General features: G+C 35.2%; 1 pseudogene; it reads right to left on the bottom strand.

Moving 5' to 3' along the window:
• Window positions 1–7,947: 7,947 nt before the first annotated feature.
• On the bottom strand, window positions 7,948–10,213 carry LOC145578026 (cation/H(+) antiporter 15 pseudogene; annotated as a pseudogene).
• Window positions 10,214–11,855: the final 1,642 nt, after the last annotated feature.

Below are 11,855 nucleotides of genomic sequence, written 5' to 3'. Positions count from 1 at the left end.
GAACATTCGGCAAAAACTCAGCATTAATCAGAAAAATGCTAAGTATAAAAATCTCACCCCTGGGGTACCGGCTGGTTGCTGCTCTTCCACCCTTGCAGTGGTGGCTTCCGTCTTGTTAAGGACGTTTGATCTGTATCTGGCAGCAGATACAGCCGGCTTCCTGGAGGCCGAGAGTTTCTCCATTGCTTTGTCTGCAAAAAAGAATCAAGTGTTAGACACATTTAACAAGTGAAGACAAGCAAAATAAAAAAGGCATATTAAACAGACGGCCGACTACCTCTTGGCATCTCAGTACTTAGCCCACAAGCAGCCAAGAAAGTCCCTTCCTTAAACCATTTGTACAAAGGGAGATAGCATTGAGGGGTGACTTCCTTGTCCCCCTCATCATTCATCTTCACAGACACGGTGAACAAACCCGCGTCCATGATCTCCTCCTTTGCTCGTCTAGGAAGGCTTGGCAATGCACTCCTGCCTGCTAGGAGAGGTGGATCCTTGTTCCACCTGTTATACTTTTGGTTCAGACGGCGGTCGGCAGTTTTGACTATGTAGAACTTAGTTCTCCAGTCTTTCCACTTGTTCTCTTTGCCGACAGCCATCATGTACCCCTTGCAAGTAGTCAAGGTGTACCAGCCCTCGCCACCCCTAGCAGGCGCCCTGCTAAGATAATGCATGTGGGCGAATGCTTCAAAGCTCGCCTCCACTTCCAGCATCTCGCAGGCGGCAACGTACCCCAGAATATTGATCCAGGAATTGGGTACGAGTTGCCAGATACCAAGTTGGTATCCATCCAAAATCCTCTCCACGGCCGGATGGAGAGGGAAGCGCAAGCCAGCCTGAAAGGCCGCCTCATAACAACCGAATGCTCGGTCTTCATAGCTGGCCATACTCGGCCAAGTAATGGTGTCGTCCTTATCGGGGACGCACAAAGTGAAGCCATGGCCCAGAACAACCTTACGCTTAAAACTTGTAAGGCCGTTTGCCATGGCGTTCCGCCTGCTCTGCGGAACATGATGATAGTAGGGGGCTTTCTCCAAGCGCCTGGAAGCGCTCGGCTCGGCCCAGGATTCCCCCCTCTCAACTGCCAAGGAGTCCCTGGCAGCATCTATTCTGGCCCTTACCTCCCCTGAAGAGGCGGAGGCATTATCTGAAGAAGATGACGAGGCCGACTCGTCATCAGAACTGTCATCAGAGCTAAGGGACTGCCGACTGGTGCCAGCAGGGTCCTCCCCTAGACTCTCTTCCGGCGCCTGTTCAGAAGGCCCGGCGGCATAGGTTTCATCTACCTCCTCCAGTATCCTATTACTAGGAGTACCGCTTGAAGAGGGCGAATGGTAATAGGTGGGGGTAGGAGGAAGATAAGAAGGGCTATCAGGGTGTTCCGACACCTCACTTCGAGGCACCCTCATCGAGCCGTCAGAATAAAGAGTTGAACCATCCGACGGGAAAAAAGATCCATCGGAGTTAGTTTTTCTTGCTGTTCTTTTGGTTATGGCCATTGTGTCCTGCACAGACACGAAACCAGTCGGATTCGGAGAAGTTCGCAAAGCACAGTCGCTGGCCAAGCAGTCGGCACTGCAAGTTCTAGATTCAGCCGTCCCCGGTGACCGGCTGATCACTATCCTATGCTGTGCCGCATGCGGTTGGGATACCATTTTTTCGAAAACAAAGAAAAAATGAAAAGTAAAAGAAGAAACAGGCGTTACCTTTAGAAGAAGGGTGAGAGACGCTTGGTTGGCTGAGAACGGTCGGACAGCGGGCCGAGTGTCGGATGCTTGAAAGCTAAGAAACACTTAGGGAATTTTGAGATTCTTACAGTCATAAGTCAAAGATTCTCCAAAGATTCGCAAAGGTGTAAAAAATCCGGGGGTGAAAACTTTCTATTTATAGAGGGGTTAAAAACCCTAAAACTTTCCCTCCACAGTAACTATTCAAAATCCGACCAATCGGATGCTGACACCTGTCACAGGCAACACGTGGCAAGCGCGTGTCACCTGTGAGGGGCAAATGATTTGGGTAAAAATACCCTAGGCCAGTTGGCCCAATTAGAGTCCGCCACGTGTCACTAAAAGGGGCGCCACCTTGGACCTCTCTGGGAACGACACGTGGCAGACGGATAAAAGGACCTGGGATTGGCGGCTTTCAGGCCCAAATCCCGAGGTCTGCAAAAGCTGCGTGAATATTCCCTAGGGCACGAAACCCTAGGGAGTGCACGTTTTTCGAGAAGCCTATAAATAGGAGATGACCTCCTCATTTATGGCAACATCTTGACATTCAATACGTGATACGTACACAAAGAAATTTTTACACTCCTTCTGAGGAATATTCAGTGATTACTAATCATTGTCAGAACTGTCTCTCTCAAGAGAACAGTACACCCGAGCTCGGAATCCGAGCAGATAACCTTTACATTCCGCACCTTATTCTTCGGACTTAGACTAACTTAAGCTTCGGAGGCGGACCACCGACCATTCGGTGCTCCGTTGTTTTGCAGGTACAGGCATCCAAGTGAGCATCCAGTCTTAGTGTTGTAACTCTCCCAAGGGACTCAAAAAACCCCGAAACACATTTTATATTACAATTAATAATTTAATACCAAAATGTTTAAAAATATGTAGAATAAATCCATATTTGATACTAAAAAAATAATTTTTGTACATTTTATTTATGAAACCAGCCAAAGGCTATCGTAATTTATTTATTATAAAAGCAAGCATCAGCATGCATCAAAAATATCATAAAAATTATTTGGGCATCCTTCCACCCACACCCTTGTAGATCGAATGATCTAAAGGACTAAGGTGAGCCATCACATGATATCCTTCATTAGCCTCCCTGAACACATTATTAATAGACTAATACAATCAAAGCTATTTGCAATTGTTAAAGCTTCTTCGACAATGGTTCCTAGATATGACCCTTACATTGTCTTGAATGGAGCAATTTAATCACTTGTAGACTATCACCTTCTACCTCAATCCAACTACAACAGCATTGCAGAGCCATATTCAAGTAAAAAACAACATTGTCTTTGCCTCCATTATACTCGCAATTCACGACTGTCGAATTTACTGGCAACCTGCTCGTATCAAAGCACCAGCCATGATGGTCTCTAATAACCACTCACAATCCAACCCCATTCACTGATTTTTTGTAGTACATTTTTAGGTTCGAATTTCAAATTTTAAATTTCAAAAATTTTCAAATTGAAATTTTATAATTGTAGGGAATATTTCAAGCATCCCACACTTGAGCCCCACTGTGGTCATACACTTAAGTATGGTGGCGTCCAAAAGGAAGGAAGATAGAGTAAAAGAGTCGCCAACAAGTTTTAGGAACTTGTAAACCGTTCACAGGGTGAAGGTTATACCCCTTCACGATCCATGAGATCGCTAACTCCATAGTGGTCTGGAACCATGACTGGATATTCGGGGATAAGGGTACAAATCCAACATAAAATAGATTGAACTTGCCCTAAAAATAGGTCTCTACTTTATTCTTCTCATATTCATGTGCGCTTTCTGACTAACATGTAAATAATATATTAATTCTAAACCTTGTTAATCTATGTTGGTTGAATATTAATGCACAAACAAATCTATTGTTGGCGATCACTTGAATTATAATCATATTAACCTAAACAAGATTATTAATTATCTTATTATGCGTGATTACAAGTACAAATTCCCTTTAAACCTGCAAGAGAGGGCGTGATCAAGCAATAACAATAATAATATATCAAGCAACATAATAACAACAATCATCATCATAATAATAACAATCTCAATAAAGCATAATATTAGCAAGATCCTAGGCATGATACTAACAAGATTAATAACAAATCCTAGCATGTCACTTAGCATTAAAGATCAAAACTTTATTCCTAACATGATACTAACATGATAGAAGAAGATAGGAAGCAACCTAAGCATGATACTAGAAAGCAAAAAGCATCCTAACATGATACTAGGAATTAAAATAACATAAGCATGCTTTCTACAAAAATATAGCAATTAAAACAATTAACTTTGTTGCCTCGTATCTCTTTCTAATAACGAAACACACACATTAGTAACTTCAAGGAAAATATTAAATCAAACAATTAATTTAAATAATTGAAATAGGGATTTGGGACCAAACCCTCATAAATTATCAACCTTTCACGTCTAGGGAGAAGGCAAATTCGAGCTTGGCTAGGTGTGTCTAGAACTTGTGAATGAGGTATTTTGTATGAGAGGTGGTTTAGAAAGAGAGAGAAGAATAAGCTATTAGCTTGAGAGAATTAATGATTATTGTTGATGAATAAAAACTGGGAAATGCGACCCTATTTATAGAGAAAATAGTCCGGAAACGATAGAAAAGAATTTGAATTCGAATCGGAATAAAATTAGCTCATGTCGCGAACGACAGGACCCAGCGCGACACGACAGGGATCACGCATGGCGACAGGCTCTGTCGTCATGCGACAAGGCTGTCGTTTGGCGCTGGCTAAAAGATAAAAACGCGCTTTTGTACGGAATCCTTTTCCTAATATAATTAAGTAATTAAACTCTGTGTTTATCAATTTTAAATCAGATTTATCATAATAAAATACTTGTTTCATTTCAAATCAAATTCATTATCCTCTAAAAAGATGATTATTAATCCTAACTCTATTAGAATTCAAAATAACATTCTAGATTATTCTAGAAGATTAAAATCAATCCTAACAATTTTAGGAATAATAACTAATGGGCCCTCCACTAGATCATTGGGCCATAAAACCATTTCAGGCCCAATTTAGTATTTTGGCCATAACTTCCTCATTATTCATCGGAATTGGGCTTATGATATATTATTGGAAAGCTCTTTGCGAGCTCAATCCAACTACACTATTATTGGACCTTTGTCGTGGACCAAGCTAAATTGGATTGGCTATTTTCATAAATACAGTAGATTTTCAAAAACAGAAGGAATGATTTTTATTAAAACAATCGCATCACAAGACTTTCCACACTTTCACCTCGTTCGATAATCAATAACGTAAAAAGTATTCATCACTGGGTTTGGTTTTTGGGGAGACACATTTGGGTGTCTACAATAAGCAAATTACTGGGACCCACTTGCTCAACCAATCAAAATTCATTTAAGTGAATGTCTATACTTGACCTACATAGACTTAGTCTATGTGTAGCTTTTCCGTTCGAACCCACAATCTCCAACAAATAAAGGTTATACACTTACCATCTCAACTAACTTTTATTAATGTTTTTAATTTCACATGATTAACATTATATATTTCTTTGAAATTAGAGGTTCTTTAATTTATTTATTTTTCACAAGATTAGAAAATAAATACATATAAGGTAAAATAAAACGTACATCCGAGCCAACGTTCGGATCACACACTATCTATACAAACAGTTGAACATAATTATCAAATTAAAGAAGTACAAAGTACAGATTAGCAATTCGGGATATCGTCCGGGACACACACTAGCTATCACTTTAAAAAGACTTAACGCACATAATAAGTTAATAACATAATATAAGACTTTGTGTAACATAAATTAGAAGAATTCTCAATGATGACGGCAAGACACTCAACAATTGCTACAATGAAATAATTTATTTTTTTTACAAAATGACCTAAATTAAGATCTTTTATCACAAAAATGATTTTCAATGAAGCTGACATGGTTAATGGAAAAAAAAAGACACTAATGCCCCCACTCATACCTTCTTACAAGTCACAACTCCGCAACCTTCACCACAACCTTTACCATCATCATTTAACCCTCTCACTCTCCACCTCCCTTTTTTTCCCTCATCTAGCCACCTGTAACACACTACCCTCCTTCACTCCTCATTGTAGCCCTTGCACCTCCTTACTACCACCATACCAACAAAGCACGACAACGCCTTACTGCAATACCGCACACTTTTGTTTGACATCATTTTTAGTTTTTAGTTTTCTATTTTTTTTAAAACAAAAACCAAATATAGAAAACAAGAAAAAAGTGTTTTCAATTTTCTGTTGTCGGTTTTTAAAATTATCATGATTTCAATAAATATGACCAATTTTTGAATCATTATGTAACATACTAGTTTTGTGCCCCATGCGATGCCCGGGTTGTTTATTGAATTTTATAATAAATTTTTAACCTATATATCAAATTTTAAAATATATCATTGATACAAAATTAGTTAGGAATCGATGTGCTTTTGTTACAATTTGCTATCTAGTAGGCATATAATGACTAATAATGATGTCAGTGGAAATGTTCAATTTAATACATTAAAAAAATAAAAATTAGCAAAAATTAAATTAAATAAATATTCGAAACCCGTTGGGTTGATCCGAACCCAAAACTTTGGGCAAGGGTTGAACATTTCTTGACTCGTTACCTGAAGTAATCTAATCCGAGATGACTCATGAGCCAACCCTAATTGACAGGTCTACATAGTAATAAAATATATTAGATTGTGAAGTATATTATTTTAACCGATTAGTATATATTATAAAAGTATGTTTTACGCTTTGAACTATTTCCTTCGCTCCAAAAAATATTATGATATAAAAAATAAATTTATATGATAATTTTTGAAAATTATAATCTAATAATTTTTTTTGAATAAAATTATAATTCAATTTGTACATCTGAAATATTGGTATTTTATCAAAAATAAAACTCTAAACTAACAATTTTATCCAAAAATTCATCCAAATAGAATTCTAAACTAACATTTTTATCTTATGAAATCTATTTAAATCTATCCAACGTGGCATTACAAAAGTTTAGCTTTACATAATAGTTATATTATACCACTAGTTTTGTGCCGGTGCGATGCTCGGGTTGTTTATTGAATTTTAAGATAAATTTATAATCTATATGTCAAAATTTAAAATATATCATTACAAAAATAGTTAGGAATTGATGTGTTTTTCTAACGATTTGCTATCTAATAGACATGTAATGACTAATAATAATGTTAGTGAAAATGTTCGTTTTAATACAGTAAAAAAATTATAAAAAATAGCAAAAAATAAACTAAATAAAATAAATGTTCAAAGCACGTTGGATTGACCCGAACCCAAAAATTTGGGCAAGGGTTGAACATTTCTTAACTCATAACCTGAAGTGATCCAATTCGAGATGTTTCATAACCCAACCCTAATTGACAGGTATCCATTCTATTAGATTGTGAAGTATATAATTTTAACCGATTAATATATATTATAAATGGATGTTTTACGCTTTGAACTATTTCTTTCGCTCTAAAAAACATTATGATATAAAAAATAAATTTATATGACAATTTTTGAGAATTATAATCTAATAATTTTTTTTGAATAAAATTATAATTCAATTTGTACATTTAAAATATTGGTATTTTATCGATAATAAAACTCTAAACTAACAATTTTATCATAAAATTCTATCCAAATAGAATTCTAAACTAATTTTTTTTATCTTAACCTTATAAAGTCTATTTAAATCTATCCAACGTGGCGCGACACTTGATGAAAAGTTGAAACCCCAAGTATCGCAATGTTGTGACATGGCTAAAAGTTTAGCTTTATATATTAATTACATGATATATCATATGATTTTAAAATACCAAAAAACAAAAAACAGAAATCCACAAACATTAGATTTCATCTTTGTTTATAATCCTAAATAAATATTGCACTTTGATCCCTGCACATACTTATTATATCACCAAATTTGATCCCTACATGGCTGCATTCACCAAATTTTAGAGGCTCTAAAATTTTAGACACGTGATGAGTTTTACTCTTTCAGCCATAAGCAATTTTTTTTTTTTTTTTTAAATACTAATAAAGTCAAGTAATATGAAACTTAAGAGTACAAGGAACATCCACATCTCACACAACTTGATAATAAATATATCAAATACAGTTAGACATATTCAAATATGATCTAACAAACCAAATCATTGTTATTTCTAAGAACTAATAATAGTCACTTTTTCTTCTTCACTAGACTTAACTACAAATTTTTTTTGACTCAATTTATTCGAATATTGCTGCATGACAAGCACTGATGCAGTAGAGGTGAATTCAGATGTTATCAAAATGTCTCCGATAGGTCCCAACTCTTTAAACTCACTCCACTTAACTAAACCTATTGTCGGAAAAGATAACCTTGATTGACCTTTTCCTACCATATACAAATCAAAATCATGACCCATTTCCCTCAATGAAGTAATAATTTCCCCTGGACAATTAATAAATTTTTCAAGGTAGCATATCGATCTGTCATAACTAGTTTGCTCTTGAAAATCCATTAGAAATTCATTATCAACTTGGATTTCCCTTGACTTTTGTGCTGATATAGTAAGGTTTTCAACCTCAACATCACTATCACCAAAATCTAAATAGTCTATAGGTTGATCAATATCACTTAATTTTTCACCTTCTAGAAATCGAATCACTGTGAGGTTAACAGAGGAATGGCCTGCCATCCTCCAAGCATATGTCAAGGCTTCGCGATCATCACAGCCACCTATGTAGATCATTGCAATTTGAACTTGTTCACAACCTTGTCCATCATCACTATATAGTTCAGAAGAGGAAGACATGGAATCCACTCTTAATCCACGATCCACGAGTAAAGCAACAGAACACGGAGCCACATCTAGCACATTTTGGTTCACACCTCCAAATTCTATGTTAGTGTCTTCTAACTTTCCATCCACCCCTTGTTGTTTATGAAATGGAAGGATTATAAGGGATGCATGCTTATCCTCGGCAAGACTGCATATATCCTCATGCATTGTATTAATAGGAGACACAACTGTAAATACTTTTAAAGATGATGTAGAGTTATCATGTTGATCAGTATATTCATTGAACTCCTTGATTATCTGGTCCGACTCAGCCCTTCCTCGATCACAGAAAAGCTTGGAACCAAGGTTCCAAAAGAAAGACCCTTGAGATTCATGTTCAACAAGCATCGCGGGGGCATGACCTAAAAGTTCAATAAGGTGGGTTACATGAACTGATGCAGGGTGTTGGACCGTAATGTTTGAAATCTCTAAGAGGTTTATGATGCTGCGGACATTCCTTGTGCTATGGATACAAGTGATTAACTTAAGCTTTTCTGAAAAATTTGCTCCTTGTAAACTTCTCTGATCATACAATTGAGGAGTTTTTCCTATACGCTTGCAAATGATTTTCATTATAGGTTCCACCAAAATTGTTGACAAAAATATTGTGACGAAGAGCAATGTATAAGAGTCACCTGATAAAATCTGTAAAAAAAAATGCAAAATTTATTGTATAGTAAGTAATTACATCTTCGAGTTAACCTATAGAAGGTACATCTTATAAATTACTAGTTTAGGTCCCGTGTCATGCACGCTAATTTTAAAAAATTAATATCAACTTTTTCAAGTATAATTGGTTATTTTACAAAAAAAAAAAAAATAATAATAAAATAAAATTAAAAAATTAATGAATATATACACACTACTTTATGTGAATGTTTATATTTTCTATTTAGTCATAAATATTTGAGTGAAAATGTATATTAAATCTTTTTTATTTAAGTAGTTATCTTTGTTACTAACTTATATAAAAAAATTATTTTTTTGTATGTGATTTTATACTATAATTAAATTTTTTCAACAAAAAAAGGACCTATTAAGAAATGACATGTGTCATTAATGATGTGTCTTTTAGTATATAATATAGGTTATTGATGATTGATTGATTTACCTTTCGTTGACGTCCAATATTAAGGAGGACTAATGGAAAGAACCCCTTAGTACTTAGGAGAATCCCTAACGGAAAGCCGTCAACAAGTGGTACATTGCAGAAGAATCCAATTAGAAGAGTGCATAAAACTTTAGTTGCAACTGCCAATATTACAACCAAAACGTATTTGGAATTTACCAAGATTATGGAGATATCCACCCCTATTCCTAACACCACAAAATAGAGAGGCATCAAAACACCGTCAACACAATCTTCCATCTTCTCTATCAATGTTTTGGCTAGATTTCCCGGAGGAATAATTCTTCCCAATACATATGCGCCAAAGATGAAATGACAACCAAGGTAGTCTGTTAGAAGCCCACAAGCCAAGACCAAAAACAATATCATATGCACCACAAAATTGCTATACTTTTCACCCTCTGGTACATTAGCCGTAATCTTCAATATGGCGGGTTTGATTGCTGTACAACAAAACACTAAGTAGAGTACCATAAGGAATAAGATGTAACATGTGGATACTATGTTAATACTGTTGCGGTCATTGGGAGACGCTGAGAGAGCTGTAGTAATATTAATGAGAACCCAAGTGCAGAAGTTATTCAATAAGCCTACAAATAGTGCTTCTTGTCCCAAGCGTGTGCACAATAGCTTAAAATTAGTTAATATCGGAGCCAAACTTGTAAATCCTGTCGCGGTTATAGTAGTGCCCCAATATATGCTCACGATCCCAACAATGTAAGATGTTTTGCCTTCCTTGATTAGCAATATATACAAGGCACATCCAATCACAAAAGGAAAGAAGACTACTAAGAAAGAGAGGTATAACATCTTGGTTCTACAATGAGAAATCGGAGTTGGATATACTTGTAGAGCTTTGATAAATGTTGCATAAAGAAGCCCCAAATTTGCTAGCGCCTTTAGAATGGTGAATGATTTTGATGGTAGTATTAATTCTTTGAGTTGATAATGGATTTGATTCAAAAGAGATGGACTAAGTGTTAAAGATGTCTGTGAGAAGAAGATTATAGTTATAATTAGCATCATGCATTAGACATGCATAAAAAAATGCTATTAGTTTTAAAACAAATGAAATATGAAGTATAGTAAAAATTCATCTACTAATCCATACAACACCATTATTTGAAATTTCAAAATAAAAGACAATTATTTAAAAAAACATTAATAGGAGTACAATATTTAAATCTTCATCATTTCCTTAAGGTAATTTTACCTTCTAAAAAAATTTCCCTTACGTAAAGAAGAATATTAAGGACTTAAATAATGTAAAAACAAAAATATAATACGGAGTATTTAACTTCATTAATTGACAAATAATTATTGTTGGTAATAGAAAGACGAATATTCTTTAAAAAATTATTGGAATTTATTTGATTCATTGTTATTATATACTATATAAGATAAGAAAACTTAAATAATATTGCATTTTTTAAATTATTTGCTTTTTCAGAAGGAAAACAAAAATCAATTCGTAGAAAAGTAGCATAATAAACAAAAAAAAAAAAAATTGATGAAAATATCTCATACCATAATATAAGATACAATCCGAGGTTGACCAAAACGTTGACAAAGGAGAAGGAGGCCATGATTGATGCCAATGGCTACAGCCATCTGTAGTACGAGATGTGGAACCGGTTCCTTTAGAGGATAAACATTCAATCCCCAAAGTTGGTTATGATTGATTATATCGGCATAACATATTTCATCAGATTTATGGGTTTGATGGGTGTTATTATGACTCATTTTCCCAAATCTAAGGGCACATAATAGGAGCAAGATTGACTATATATATGGAAGCCAAAACACAAATAATCATATGAGATTGAAAAAATCAACTTACAATTGTTCAAAAAAACCTTTAACGGAGATAGGGATGTGATTTGTTGTTATGGAGAAACTTGATTTATTTATTTTATTTTATTTTATTATTATTATTGAGAAAGTTGAAAATTATGAATGCGCCATAATTAGTATCATCAACGCGGTGTTACTCTAATAAGAAGAACTTGTTAACATATATATTAAGTACTAAGGGGGTGTTTGGTATGGGCTTTTCATAGGGAAGGAAACGGAAACAGATTACTGTTTCCGTTTGAATCCGTTTGGTTAATCACTA

This window comes from Chenopodium album, chromosome 14 (genome assembly GCF_948465745.1).
Source record: "Chenopodium album chromosome 14, dcCheAlbu1.1, whole genome shotgun sequence".
Lineage (NCBI taxonomy): Eukaryota > Viridiplantae > Streptophyta > Magnoliopsida > Caryophyllales > Amaranthaceae > Chenopodium > Chenopodium album.
Note: the sequence above shows the minus strand (reverse complement) of the source record. Positions and strands in the feature narration are given on the sequence as shown.